We start from the raw sequence: 14,402 nt of genomic DNA on the forward strand, positions 1-14,402 counted from the left end.
GATAAGTAAGTAGGTGATAGGTTTTAGCCTATCATGACATAGGGAAATGATCACGTGGAATGCATCCAAAAGATAAGAAAGGAAAAATAGGTTTTTTTGGATAATGGTGATAATACTGAAGCAGAGTCAGGTTATCTATTTTTCTGTTATTTGCTAAAGGATAGGCTCTAGCTTGTCTAGTTGGGATTGAAGTCAAATTCTACTCGAGGATCAGGCCGTGCCAAGCAAGCATACAGTCACTATAAATACAGATGCAATGACAACGGAAAATGACCTCCAACTCAACACACAAACTGCCATGCGCAAACCCTCGCTCTACACGAAACCTCTCAACAACCTTGAGATTTTTATTTTCCTTTTTCACCAACACATCTTCAGTTTGGATAAACAGCACTGTGAAGGCAATCGGCGAACATCTTCAGTTTGGATAAATAGCACTGTTGCCGGAGAATCAGCCGGTCGTAAAGCACCTTCAGTTTGGATAAACAGCACTGCGATGTGGCCAACTGGTTATCTATCCAAGTCTCGGTCGAGAAGGATTTTCGAATCCTTATTGGCAGAGGTCATCTCATTAGCCTTCTCGGCGAAGTGAGGTGTTACAAATTACTACATTCGACACATTGAAAGTCGAATTTGATATTGAATTTCGCAGAACTAGCAGCCTTGTCTTCAGGCTCTAGAACTCAAATGCCGAGAATGTTCCTTCCTCGGCCGCAGTCGTGAGATTCAGAAGTCAGCAGCGCGCCACGTAAGCTTAGTAGTTTTTAGGGTCAACATAAACTTATGCTAATTTACAGCTAGATCTTCATGCTTCCATCATGTTGTCGATGTTATGCAGCTCTTCTTCTGTCAAATTATTCCAGTATTGTTCATTGCCTTCTACTAGCTCTACATCTCTTTCTCTATCTTCTTTCACCTTGTAGTACATTTCTGTTATTTCTTCTTTGAAATTTTAAAGCTTCCAATAAGGTTGATGACTAATCCTTGTCTTGCTGTAAATACACATCTCTTCTTCCTCTGCTACTAATACCATATCATACATAAACTCTTCAAACTCATCTAAGGTATACATTTGGATCCCTCTAAATTTTAAAATATCTTTGTATGAAAGAGTCCACCTATGTGACGAGATAGATGATAGTTTAAAGGACTATTCATTAATCATGGCCATATGCCTAGCTTTCTCCTTATGCATATATGCATACCAATCTGTAGGACTACTAATAAAGCTTATGCAAATTTCTTTCCACCTTTCCAGATAATCTTCTGCTACTTTTACAAGTTTTTTAAGAAATGATTCTAGTTGGGAAATACGGTTAATGAATATTTTATCGAGATAACCAAACTCTAACAGTAAGGCAGGAGTAACTTCTACCACATTATGCTTTTTCTGATGTTCATAACTAAAATGCCATGGTCTAAAATCTCTCATGTTAATCATGGCCATAGCTATGCTAACGTTTGGTTTACAAATACAATTCTCTGTACTATCACAAAGATATAGTGGATACATCTTTGTAATAATATTCATCCCTTGTTTTGGATCACAGATGAACTGATACGAGGTGCATTGTAATTGTAATTGTGACTCTTTCATGAACTGTGATGCTCTGCTCAGGATCTCATTCTGCATATCTGTTGGCATTATTCTTAGTTTTTCTTTTGAAATTTCTTCCAATAAAATATCATCTAATATTAAGTCTAAAGATATATTCCTAATAAAATTTTCATATTTTTCTTTTTTTGTCTTTGTCACTCAGATGCTGATGTTGCTCTCATTATTTTGATGCTGCTCCATTTCAATGTCTTCTTCTAAGAGCTCAATCTTAATCTCTTCTATAGGCTCATTAGCCTCTTGTTCTATGAGTTCAATAACCTATTTTCCTTTATTCTTATGCTGATCAGTTTCTAAACCTATTTTCAATTCCCTTTTCAGGGTGTCACTTGCCTTCTGCTGCATTCTAAGAGCTTGGAGTTCTTGGTTCATTTTGCTAAACTTACTAACGGCTGGTTTGGTATTGTTGTGCTTTGAAAAAAAACTGATGTGAGAATAAACAGTTGTGCTTTGAGAATAAGCGGCTGTGAAATAAAGCAGCTGTGAAATAAAGCAGCAGAGTGTTTGGTAAAGTTTTTTGTCAAAGTGCTTTTGGGAAACAAAAACAGTATTATAGTGTTTGGTAAACTTTTATGTAAAACAGATGTGACTGTGTGAAATGACCAAAAAAGGTATAATACTAGATGTGCCATTAATTTAATTTTCTTAACAAATAAAGGTGAATTACTAAATATACTTTATTTTTAAAAGAAAAATATTTATAAACTTTATCTTAATTATTAATTAGTATGACAAACTACTTCAATTGAAATATTTTAGACTGAATAGCTAGGATTCATTAGTACAATATTATTAATGTACTTGAAAGTAGTCTAATTAGATGCATTCATCAATTATATTTGTAAAAAAATACAGTAACGTTTTTTTTTTGTCAAATAATATAATAATGTGTTTGATATAATATTGTTAATGTTTACCTTTTTTATAGTTACTCTTTACCTTTTTTATTATGATATTATGATTTTTTTTTTATTCTATTCTTAACTCACAGGGATCATTTCTTCTACCGTATCCCTATTTTTTTTTTGGCAGAACCTCTGTACTTCTCTCTTCCGCCCTTCTCTCCCCTTCTCTCTTTGACTGTCTCTGCTAGATCTCTCGTTGATTGTCTCTGCCAGATCCTAAGGAAGGCTGCGTAGCATGGAAGGAAAGCTGGGTCGCATCAACCAAAGCCCAGAAATCCGACGAAGAAGCCCCGAAATTCGATAAAGCCCAGAAATCCAACGAACCACCCGCCGCTGATGTCCCAGAAATCCGAATAAGCTCATAAATTAAATGATGGAGAGCAAAGCTGGAGGAAACAGGAAGAGAGGGCATGATTGCCAATTTTGAAAAATTCATTTATTGTTACTGTGTTTCCATTTCTTGTGCAGATCGGCAAAGACGTTTCTGGTGGGTTTCTGGGTTTTGTGGAGATCGGCAAAGGAGCACCGTTTCTTGTTTGAGGATGTTATTGGACTTTAGAAAGTTTCATTAAAGGAGCACTGTAGCTCCGCGTGCTTTGAAAAAAAACTAGTTTTCCAAAGTAGCATTTTGCTACTTCAGCTTTTCTGATGATTTCAGCTTATTCTAACAGCAGCTTCCAAAATAATCCCTTTTTTTTTAGTTTACCAAACACCTTCAACATAAAAACTTTGAAAATAAGCAGCTTTTTTTTTAAGCACCTCAATGTCAAACCATACCTAAGTAAAGACTCGTGTTCTCTTGAGATGACTTGAAGGTTGTGCTCAAGAGAATGAATATGATGCTGGCTTTGATGGAAATTAAAATTAAAACTATCAAACTCTTGTTCCAAGGCTCTAATTAATTTTTCATGACCTAACCTCATGTTTGGCTGCTTTATTTGGATATTCCAAAAATTATCTAAGAGAACATGTTGCCTATCAGAAAGCCCTGGTGCTCTTGACCTATATCTCAGGGTTGGATTTCTGATTCCTTCAACAATATTATCATTAAAGTTGAAAGTAGGTACTGGTGGCGATGCTGGTCTGCTTATGCTACTTTGAAATCCACTGAATGTTGAAGGTTGATGGTGCATCATTATGCTATTGAAAAAAGCTCTTCTGCTTTGCGGCCTTGTGCTATTTGCTGATGATGGTCCACGATATTTCATACCTGTTCAACAAATTAATCTTGATAAGATATCAGCTAATGTATTGTCATTACCTTTTATATGTTCAAAAATTGGTTTAAAACAATTTCCTGTAATTGAATCAACAAAATTAACCCATCTTCGGGCTGCCTGTTTATTAGCATGTATCTTATTATAATGAGAAACTATGTTTTGACAATCTGTTCTAATCGTAAATACTTCATTATGTAAAAATAAAGAAAATGCTTCAAGTGAATTAATTATCCCTAAAATTTCTAAATTTGTTGATGGTAATCTTAACTGTACATCACTAAATTTTCCTGATCAATATCTACAAACTTGTTCGTCAGTCTTTGGTGACTCCTTATGCTTTTTCTGGTATAGTATACATGCACATCCTAATGATGAAGCATCTGTTTCAACTATCTTGTAACTATCATCTAATGGTAATGTTAATGGCTTAAATTTAGTAATTTCCTCTTTTATATTTTGAACTAATTTAATGTCTTCACTATTAAAATATTTTTGTCCTGTTTTACTGGTTTTACTATGTAATACTGCTATTTTTCTTCCTAAATCAGGGATAAAATTTCTTGCATAATTTAACAATCCTAAAAATGCTTGTAACTCTTTCATATCTTCTAATTTGTCTGGAAATTCTAACACCTTTTTAGCTATATGATCTTGTAATTGTATTGTACCTGACTTGATATACATTTCTAAAAATTCTATATCTTGCTTTTCTAATGTTATTTTATTTTTGCTCATCACAATTCCATTATTGATAAATTCTTGTAATACTATCTCTAAATGCTTCCTATGTTCATTTTTATTTTTACTATGTACTAAGATATCGTCTACATAAACACTACAAAAATTATCACATTTCTTGAATATTTGGTCCATCTTTCTTTGAAAGATCGATGGAGCATTTTTAAGTCCAAATGGCATAACAAGCCACTCAAAATGTCCTTCTGGACAAGTAAAAGTTGTCCACTCAATTGATTCTTCTGCTAATTGTATTTGCCAAAATCCTGATTTACAATCAAATTTGCTAAAATATTTACTCTCTTGAATTTTATTTATAAGCTCATCCTTATTTGGTAACTTATAACTATCTTCATATGTATTATCATTTAGTCTCTTGTAATTATAAACTATTCTAGTTTTACCTCTCTTTAGTTCTGAATGTTTTCTTATAATGAATGCTGCTGATCGATGTCTAGACTTAGAAGGCCTAATTACTTTTAAATTTAACAACTCTTTTATTTGTTGCTCAAACTATTGTTTATCTATTAAACTACAAGGCATATCAGTGGTCTTAGTGGTTAAATCTGGGTTAATTATATTTAATTTTGCTAGTATTTTATTTTTATTCCAATGTAACTGTGGATCTTCTCCTATAATTTTAGTTTGTTTTGCTAATTGTAATAATTTTTCTAAACTTCTTGGTTTACTTAACTGTAATATTTTTATACAGTTTCCTTCTTCTAAAATTGGATATTCATGTTCAAATATGTCTTCATGAAACTCTTCTACGTTATTATGTGTTATGCGTTTAACAACCTAAATATTAAGCTACTAATCACACGTTTTAAACTCGCAAGTGCACAAGATCAAACACATAGTATAGAAAGAAAGTACAAGATCATTCCCACGAGGATTGCACTAATATGTATCTAGAGCAAGATTTCTAACAATTTAAATTAATTAATTCACAAAAACTAGCAAATATGCATATAAAGGTTTAACAAATAGTTCGAGATGTCTTAAGTTTAAGTAGTAAAACACAATATAAAGAACATAGGCAAATAAAAGTAATTAGCAATTAAGGTTTTAAAAATAATGTTTGAACGGTTAGGACTTTGGTATCCATCTGTAACCTTTTTCGCCTAAGCAACTGATACACACGATGATACAAAACAGATTTTTGATGCTTTACGTTTGTCAACCTAAAGGCATGGTATCTACTTCTTAAGCTATTGATTTCCCTAAACAACGAATTAGGCATGGGTGTCTACACTAACTCTTTTCATTCTCGAAGTATTTAGCATGGTATCTACTAAGTTGCACTCCGAGAAAGCATAATACAATGGAAATCGACAAACACACGAATCCTAGAATATGGTATCTATTCCGGTTATCCATGATAATGAATTCCAAGAATTGTAACTAGTTCTCTTGTTACTCGGCATAGGTACAAGACTCGATCATCCAAATTTACCCATGTAACAAACTCAATTACAAGGCTATTCTATGGTGATCAATCATAGAATAATAACTCAATAAGATTGGAATTAAAAATGGAATTAATCACTAAAGCATCAACAAATTGTCTTGTAACAAAAGTGTATCGAAAATACTCAAGGAAACTTGATTAGGACTTCAACCAAGTCCCCACTATGAAATTTAGTTACTCATAATGTAAATGGGCAGCAAAGACAAACAAAACAAAAAGTAAAAGGAGAAGAAAAAAAATCTTCAATAATGAATTGCGGAGTGGTGCCCCGGTCCTTCCTCTTTCTCTCTTCTGTCGTGGCTGCCTCCTCTTTGGTGGCTGCTCTTTTTTTATTTTCTTCTAATTGTTTTTTCTACACTGACATGCTACTTCGCTGAAGAGGGATAAAAACCCCCCTTTTCATTTGTAACAGCCCAAGGCTTGAATAGCCTTCTTTTCTTAATTCTAATTTAATGGGCTTTAAAGTCCCATCTTATTAGTCTTCTTATTTATTTCCTTACATACTTTTTAGCTTCTTCCAACTGGTTAAAACTCCTAATAAATAGGAATTTTAATCTTCATTTTATCTGCCACATTGATACACGTTTGTAGAAAATTTCGTATTCGCGCATAGCCTGACCTTCATGTACTAAAACTGCCATAACTCCCTCTAGAAAAATGATATTCAAGAACCGACTCAGAAAATAGACACCCGTGGCTTTCCAAGCATATATGGCACATCTCCTGGTTCTTCCCGAGTCAATACAGTTTAATCCACGAACTCGACTGCTTTGCACAGGCTGTGCTGATGACATAGGATTATGAAAGCCTTTTTTAGCTCCTTTTGCACTCTTTGCTTGTTACAACCTACAAAACACAAATATAATGTAAAATCTATATAGAAGAGTAAAACAAAGGTGTAAACAAAGAGAATTATTAAATATATAATAGTGAATTTACGAGCATAACATTATGCTCATCACTTTCTTTTGAGTTTTCTAAATGATAACTATCTTGGCCACTAGACTCTTCTATACTTATGCTTTTATATGCTTCTACAGCATTACTTTGGTCAATTATTGTAATGCCTCTTTTGAAAAATGTTATGTTAGGATTCATAAATAAAAAATCTTGTAAACTTTTCAAAAAGTTTAAACCTAAAATAAATGGATATGATCCTACTGGTGAAATAAATGTTAATGGTAAATTAAATTGTTGTTTTTTTCTACTTTAATAAACTCATTATTTATATAATGTGTTAAGTAAACTGGTCTCTCATCAAAATGTGTTATTCTTACAGGTTTTACAAATTTTTGTCTATATTTTTCTAGTATTAACACTTCTCTTATAACACTCTTTGTACTCCCTGTATCTATCATAGATGTTGTTTGTATCTTATGTTCTTTTGCTAATTCTATTTCACAATTTATGGTAATTAAAGAACTATTTTTTTATTTTACTATGCTGTGAACAATATTTCCTAATATTTCAGTATTTTCTTGTGATTCTGCTGAATTAACTTCTAATAACCTATTACTATAACTCTTTTCACATAATATTGAATATGTATTATAGTATTTATTTGCAACTAATTTACTACACTTATGACATTTTTTTGGCCAACCTAAATTAATGTATTTATATTCTTCTTCATGATATTCTTCTTTGAATACACACATATACTCTTCTAGATCACTATTTGTGCTACTTAAATCTTCCGAGTCTGAATCTATCATGTTAATACTTTCTATACTTTAAATATTTTCATTATCACTTAAATCATCTAAATTATATATTGACTGAATATCCTCATCTTCTCCACATGAATAACATTTACAACTACTCTTATCTTTTAGTGCTTTATATTTTCTAATCCAAGGTCTGCCACTTCTTTTTCTGAATTGTTTTGGAATATATTTTATTTTCCTATATGTTCTTGAAGGTCTTATACTGAAATTCTTATGTTGTTTGTAGGGTATTTCTTTTTGTATATTTTTTTATGCTTATTTTTCTTATAGCAACCATACTGTTGTGGTAAATCTATATTTTTACAACTCATGTAAAATTGTTTCCTAATTTGTCTGTTAGCTTTTATTTGACTACACTCTTGTCTAAGTATATCATATACATGTTGAATTCTAGGTCCTATTGCAATATCATTATTCTTTGGATACTTTTGTCATTCATCCCAAATCTTTACACCTATTGGTCCTTTTATTTTTGTCATATAAGTATCTAATAAATTAATATCACTAATTCTACATGTTCTTCTTAAATATTTAAAGAAATATGTGGTATACTCTGCTATATACTGCAAGTCACAAATTTGTAATTGTTCTAAATTTCTAATTGCTCTTATTTGTTCTTGTTCGCTTCTGCCATCTAACCTATTATGATGTAAAAACTCTTGTTTAATCAAAGTGACAAAACCATCAATATTAAAATGTGTTTTAGCTGCCTGATGTTGTTCTGGATTTTGAACTTTCCATGATTGGAAATAATCAAAAACTAAACTGTCCAAAGTATGCTCAAAGTAATCTAACATATTTTGTGAATTACTAAAATCTAACATTAATGATGCATGGACACAACCTTTTTCCCATTTCTCAATCGTTCTTTCCCAATCTTGTGGATCTACATTATCTAAATTTAATATATTACTAGCTATATTAATTTGTTCTAACCCTCTCACATATGGAATCCTATTTTTTCTAGGTGGTCTTATCATACTTTCTTCTATGTAATCTACTTTTGCCTTTTCATTATATTGTTCATTTGTTGGTCTCAAAAATTGTTGATCAGTTCTGCTTGCGTGTCCTGGATTTTCTACTCCTGATGTACTACTTTCTTCTGCTGGATTACATTTTGTTTTCAATTCTAATAAATTATTATATTCTTTTGATCCTAAAATATGTTGTACTCCTATTTCTAAGATTAATTTTTTCATCTCTTCGTCTGAAATTATATGTAGTCCTAAATCATATGTCTTATATTTTTCCAAATATTCTTCTTCATCTAAATGATCAATATCTTCTATAAGTTTATCTACAATATGATCAAAGTTTTGCTCAACTAAATTAATATCTAAATTATCAAGCGCCATATGTATACTCTCATTTTCGATCTCACTCTCATCCTCTATTTTTTTCTAGTTGCTTATAATTACTAAACCTAATTGTTGCTTGACCTGTACTAGTTTCATATATTTGTACTTTATCTGGTTGTCTATTAGTTGCTACTTGTAAATTGGGCAATATCCACTGAGTTCCTTCTAAACAACTATTATCTACTGGTTTTGCTTCTATCATATTTACATGTTTACTACCAAATGTTTGAACTAAATTTTGAAATTCTAAATTAAACTTATGATTATATCTATTGGACACTTTACCAATATACATTAAGCTAATACACAAATTTTTATACTCTCCTGTCATAGTATAATTTTTTGTTCTTATGCTTACTTTAATATATTTACTAAATTCATTAATTGTCATAACATAATTTGGAATGCAACCTATGACTGCTAAGTTTGAACTTAAGTCTACTTCAGCTATTGCTATTGCTGCTTGTTGGTGATTATCTCATCTATCATCATATATGTATACTAATGTTTTTGTGCCTACTTGTGCTCTAGTTAATCCTACTATTCCAATTAATATTATTCCTATATGAATCTCACTAAAATGTGATTTTCTCAAATGAGTAACTGCTTCTTTACTAGTTAGATTAAGTGTGATTTCTTTATTAATACAGCTAACTTCATGTTGACTGATGCTACTCACAATTTTGCTTCTATTTTCAAATAAACCTAATTGGTACAGGTTATATTTATTTTTCTGTATTCTTTCAAAACCTCTTCGAATAAATTCTTGTGCTTCTTCTTCATTAGGATAAATATCTTCAACTCTAACTACTTCTTTTCCTTTTTTCCTAAAGAGTTCCATTTTCTAGTATCAAAAGGATTTAGCTTAGGTCTTCTATTATTATTTGCACTTAAAGTTAAATTTTCTAATTTATCTAGCAAGGATGGTGGAATTGATGAAGAGGCGTTATGTAAAACTTGGTTTATTTCTGCTATTTGTTCTTCAACTTGATCTAATTTTTCAGCCAAACTTAAAACTAATTGAATAATCAAATTATTTTGCCTAATGGGAATATTACTACTGGATACTTGTGTTGAAAAATATGTTAAACCTACTGGTTCTTCATCTAACTTACTAATTTCTTTCAAAGCTTGGATATATTTTCTGCTAGTTCTAGAATCGGTCATTAAACTAATAATTTATCTATTTTATTATGTAACTTATCTACTTGTTCACTTAACTCTTTTTGTACTAATTGAATTTTTTGAACTTCTAATTTTAATTGCTCAACTATTTCTAGTGATCTAAGTTCTACTTACTTCGGCCTACTATCTATGAGATCAACAAGCTCTTTTATATCTCTTTTGCTAGGAAACCTTTGAATATTTTTATTATTATCTTCTAACTGAGATGTAATATAGTCTAAATTTTGTCTTTTTATGGAAATTTTCTGAAAATGCTCTAACAACTGGTTTAACAAATGATTATGCTTATTATTTTCTAATTTTATATTTTTCTACTTGACTAATAATAAGATCTACAATATTATTGGCTAGTGGATTTTCTTCACTATTCAAAATATGATTATACTTTCTCAATTGAAAATAACAAACTAATTTCTAAGTTAAGATAATCTATCATAAACTACAATCTACATTTCTCTAAAGTTACTGCTAACTGGTTTCTTAGAAACTCTCTTTCTTCTCTCAAGATCTCTAAAACTTGATATGTTACTCTTTTTGCTTCTAAAACTTTATGTTAAACTTCTGTAATATTATATTTACGAATAAATGAAGGATGTTCAAGATAACCAAGATAAAACTTTTGCTTCTTTAAATTACTGATAATTCTTTTGGATATATATGCTAATCTTCTCTTTATGCTAATTATAGTTGGGTGTCTGAGACAATAAATACCTGGTGGTTGTGGCTAACAAGGTCTACAAGGACAATAATATATGTTGTTCATATAATAAACAAATATGATATCAGTTGTATAAATGACTTCCGTCCTCAAGGTACTTTACTATTATAATTATACTATTAAAATGCTAAACTAGGCTCTGATACCAAATTCGCAATGCAGGCTCGTTTAAATAGTCGGATAACCATTATAACAACTAGACATAGAACCTTGCACATGGAACTCGACATGTTTCAGCATGATGGCCACTCACAATACAAGTATAAGGCCTTAACAGCTGAACTCAGAGGTACCCTGGTTAATGTCCAGTTATTTGTATGGCAAGCATTCAACTATAACAGAGTATTAGAACAAAGTATGATCGTCAGTTTAGCAGGTTAATAATATAACTACAATAGTGTTTCCCTGTTTTGGACTAGAAGTCTAATTAAACAAGCACACTAAAGAAAGAAAAGAAAGCTTACTTAAGACTTAGAGATTGCTTGAATATGTACACTTGAACTTTTATTGCTATATGGAATGTTTACAAAAAGATAGTTGTTTACAAGAAAATGTTTACAAGGATGCTATGAAGACTACGGATGCTTGAGAGTATGAAGATGGTGTGAATATGAGAGTAGGGCGTTCATGTATTGAGTGGTTGAGGTGTTAAGAGGTTGTGAGGTGTTGAGATATGTTGAGCTAGAGGTGTCTTTACAATGAATGAAACTCCACTTGTATAGACTGAATGAGGATACAACGGTAATAAATGGTATGGACATCTCCTTGGTACTTGTCATTTGTCACTTTGCCTCTATTGTTGCTGAAATTGTCAGCACTGTTTTTGAAACGTGGTCATATGATCTTGCTTGTGTCCTTTTGCATGTGAATTTGTTGCATGATTTGTCTCCTGGAGCCTTTATTTTGGTCATCCATGTGATCTTTCAAAAATGCTTGCATTGTTTGCATGTGATCTCTCATAATTGTTTTTCTTCCTTGTCCTCTTTCCCATGCCCAATTTGGGTATTATAAAAAAATCTTTTCCTTATGATTAAAATGAAACTTTTGAGGATGTTTTGGTTAGTTTTCCATAATAATATTGCTAGAACGATATTAATATAAAAGGAACAGATCACATGCACGAATGATAATTCGCATTAATGTAATATCATAATATAACAATTTTTTTGTTGTCCATGGAATTAAACATTTGAGTTACTGAGGCAGTGAATATTTTAAGCCATTCTCAGAAAGAATTTAACACAAAATAAAATTATCTAACAATGTTTTGGAAGCAGAGAAATATAGAACTGAACCTAATTCAATAGTTAAAGAGATTAGAAAGAAGACAGAAAATGAAAGAAAAATTTTGATTGAACTAAATACCTGCAAACAGTTTTACTTTCAAACTTGTGAAACGATTGGCTGGGGCAGCTGTTCAAATGACACAGAGGAAAAACTATGCGCAACATCCAACCATAGCGTAATCTTAACTTCTTCATTTCTGTGAAACAACATAAAAAATAAAAAAAAAATTGAAAAACTGATGAAAACCACAATAGAGGTATAATGGACAGCCAAAACAATTTTAAAGTTTATTATGGAGACAAAATGACCTGATATTTTGTATGACCAAATCACACTTGTAATCAATTATGTGATTGATCTGTATTGGCTCTAAACGTTGGACTGCAACCAGTTTACAATAAAATATTCAAATTTAAAAAAATAAAAACAAAACTGATCAGTTCATGGCCAAATGCTACAAACAGTAAGTGTTGATGTATTTTAACATGTATATTATCACCTGTCAGGATTTCAAGGGTACAGCCTATTATAATCTTGCAAGGAGAATCTGTGCCGTGGAATAGGCGGAAAGACACTCTGCCAACTTCGTAAAACTTGTTTTAGAAGTAAACTCAATGTGGGTATCGTGTGTGACAACTCTATACTAACATCTTGTCTTGTTAGTCCGAAAATTTATAATTTCATAGCAAGTGCCCGCTTCAATTTTTGGAACTATTATTTCATAGTCCATTTCATCAGGAGATGCCTCAATAGCATCTTTTTTTTTTTGACAATCAAAGAGTCAGAAAAATAAGAAAAAAAAATATTAAAAACACTGCGAATAAGTATGCAGCACTAAATTTTACACTCAAAATAATAACAAGCAAATAGACGTAGATGACAAATATTAAATAGAAATATGGATAGTCAATAGCAAAAGTCAATTTACTGTCGTAACTAACAGTTTAAAGGAGAAAAATGGGCGTTAAAAAAAAAAAAAAACAAAACAAAACAAAACAAAAAGAAAAAACTATGTACTGCAGAGAGTAAGCATAAAAATTGATATATTACTTGACAACATTAAAACCGAAGAATATAAAGTTTAGAAATAAATTGGATCGATTCTTTACTACACATAGCACAAAAACTATCTTATGTGTATTAAAATAAATAAGTAATTGTTAACAAGAAACATGAAATATTTGTAACTCAATTTTATAAACAAAATGATCACAGACCTTTTCATCAACCAATATACAATGGAGCCTTGTGTTATCACCCATGCTTGGAAATTTCTGTGTCCATATTCTACAGACACGTACTTTAATTTTGGCAACTTTTTTATATGCTACCAATTGATCAAGGGGAGTTGGACCTTTGTTTTCCATTTAACCCATCCAAATCAAATACAAATTTTCTAAATTTACAAATAGTCTATACAGAAAGCTTAAACCACAAAAAATTATACCATATTAGTCTAGGACAATAACGTAGCAACACAGTTAACAGCTCGAGAGATAAAAAGAAAGACTTGTTAGTTCGTGTTATAAAAAAATAACCGCGTGATTTATTATTAAGCAAGATTGATCCATCTTATTAAGCAAGCATGTCAAATGCATTAAAACTATTGTGAGTAAGTGTATTGATAGCACAATGCGTGATTCGTCGAGGACATGAACTTCAAAACCATAGAAATTTAATCATGAGGAGCAGATAGTCAAAATAAACCACAGCTGAACTAATGCCTATCCAGATGTGCACAAAATCTGGTTTGCCAGCACGAAAAATGCATAACTGAGCTTTGTAATTCAGGAAGACCAATGTTGCAACATAACGTTCATTCCGAGTTGCAGTTTCATTACACCTAACAAAACAAAATTGACAGCTTAATTTAAACACCATTACAATTCACAACAAACATTTTAACACCAAAACTCTTTCAATTCACTGTGTGCATTCAATAATTTTCTTCCGTTGGAGAAAGAGATAAAGAGTTTGCAGAGAAAGCAAAGAACATTCGCAAAAGCAAATTAGCAGATGGTCATATTGCAAAAGTAAATTATATAAGCAAATGAAGAGAGTCATATTACAGAAGCAAAATAACATTCATTTAGAGTTGCAGTTTGACTACACTTAACAAAATTCACAGCTTAATTCAAACAATTTGATGACATTGTTTTTAGTAGCCACTCATTATTAATA

General features: G+C 31.3%; 1 pseudogene; it reads right to left on the minus strand.

The window, feature by feature from the left end:
• The window catches only part of LOC126622660 (uncharacterized), a 28,232-nt pseudogene extending 15,281 nt beyond the window's left edge, over positions 1–12,951 (minus strand).
• Between the last annotated feature and the right edge of the window lie 1,451 nt (positions 12,952–14,402).

Source organism: Malus sylvestris, chromosome 5, assembly GCF_916048215.2.
Source record: "Malus sylvestris chromosome 5, drMalSylv7.2, whole genome shotgun sequence".
In the NCBI taxonomy this organism is placed as follows: Eukaryota; Viridiplantae; Streptophyta; class Magnoliopsida; order Rosales; family Rosaceae; genus Malus; species Malus sylvestris.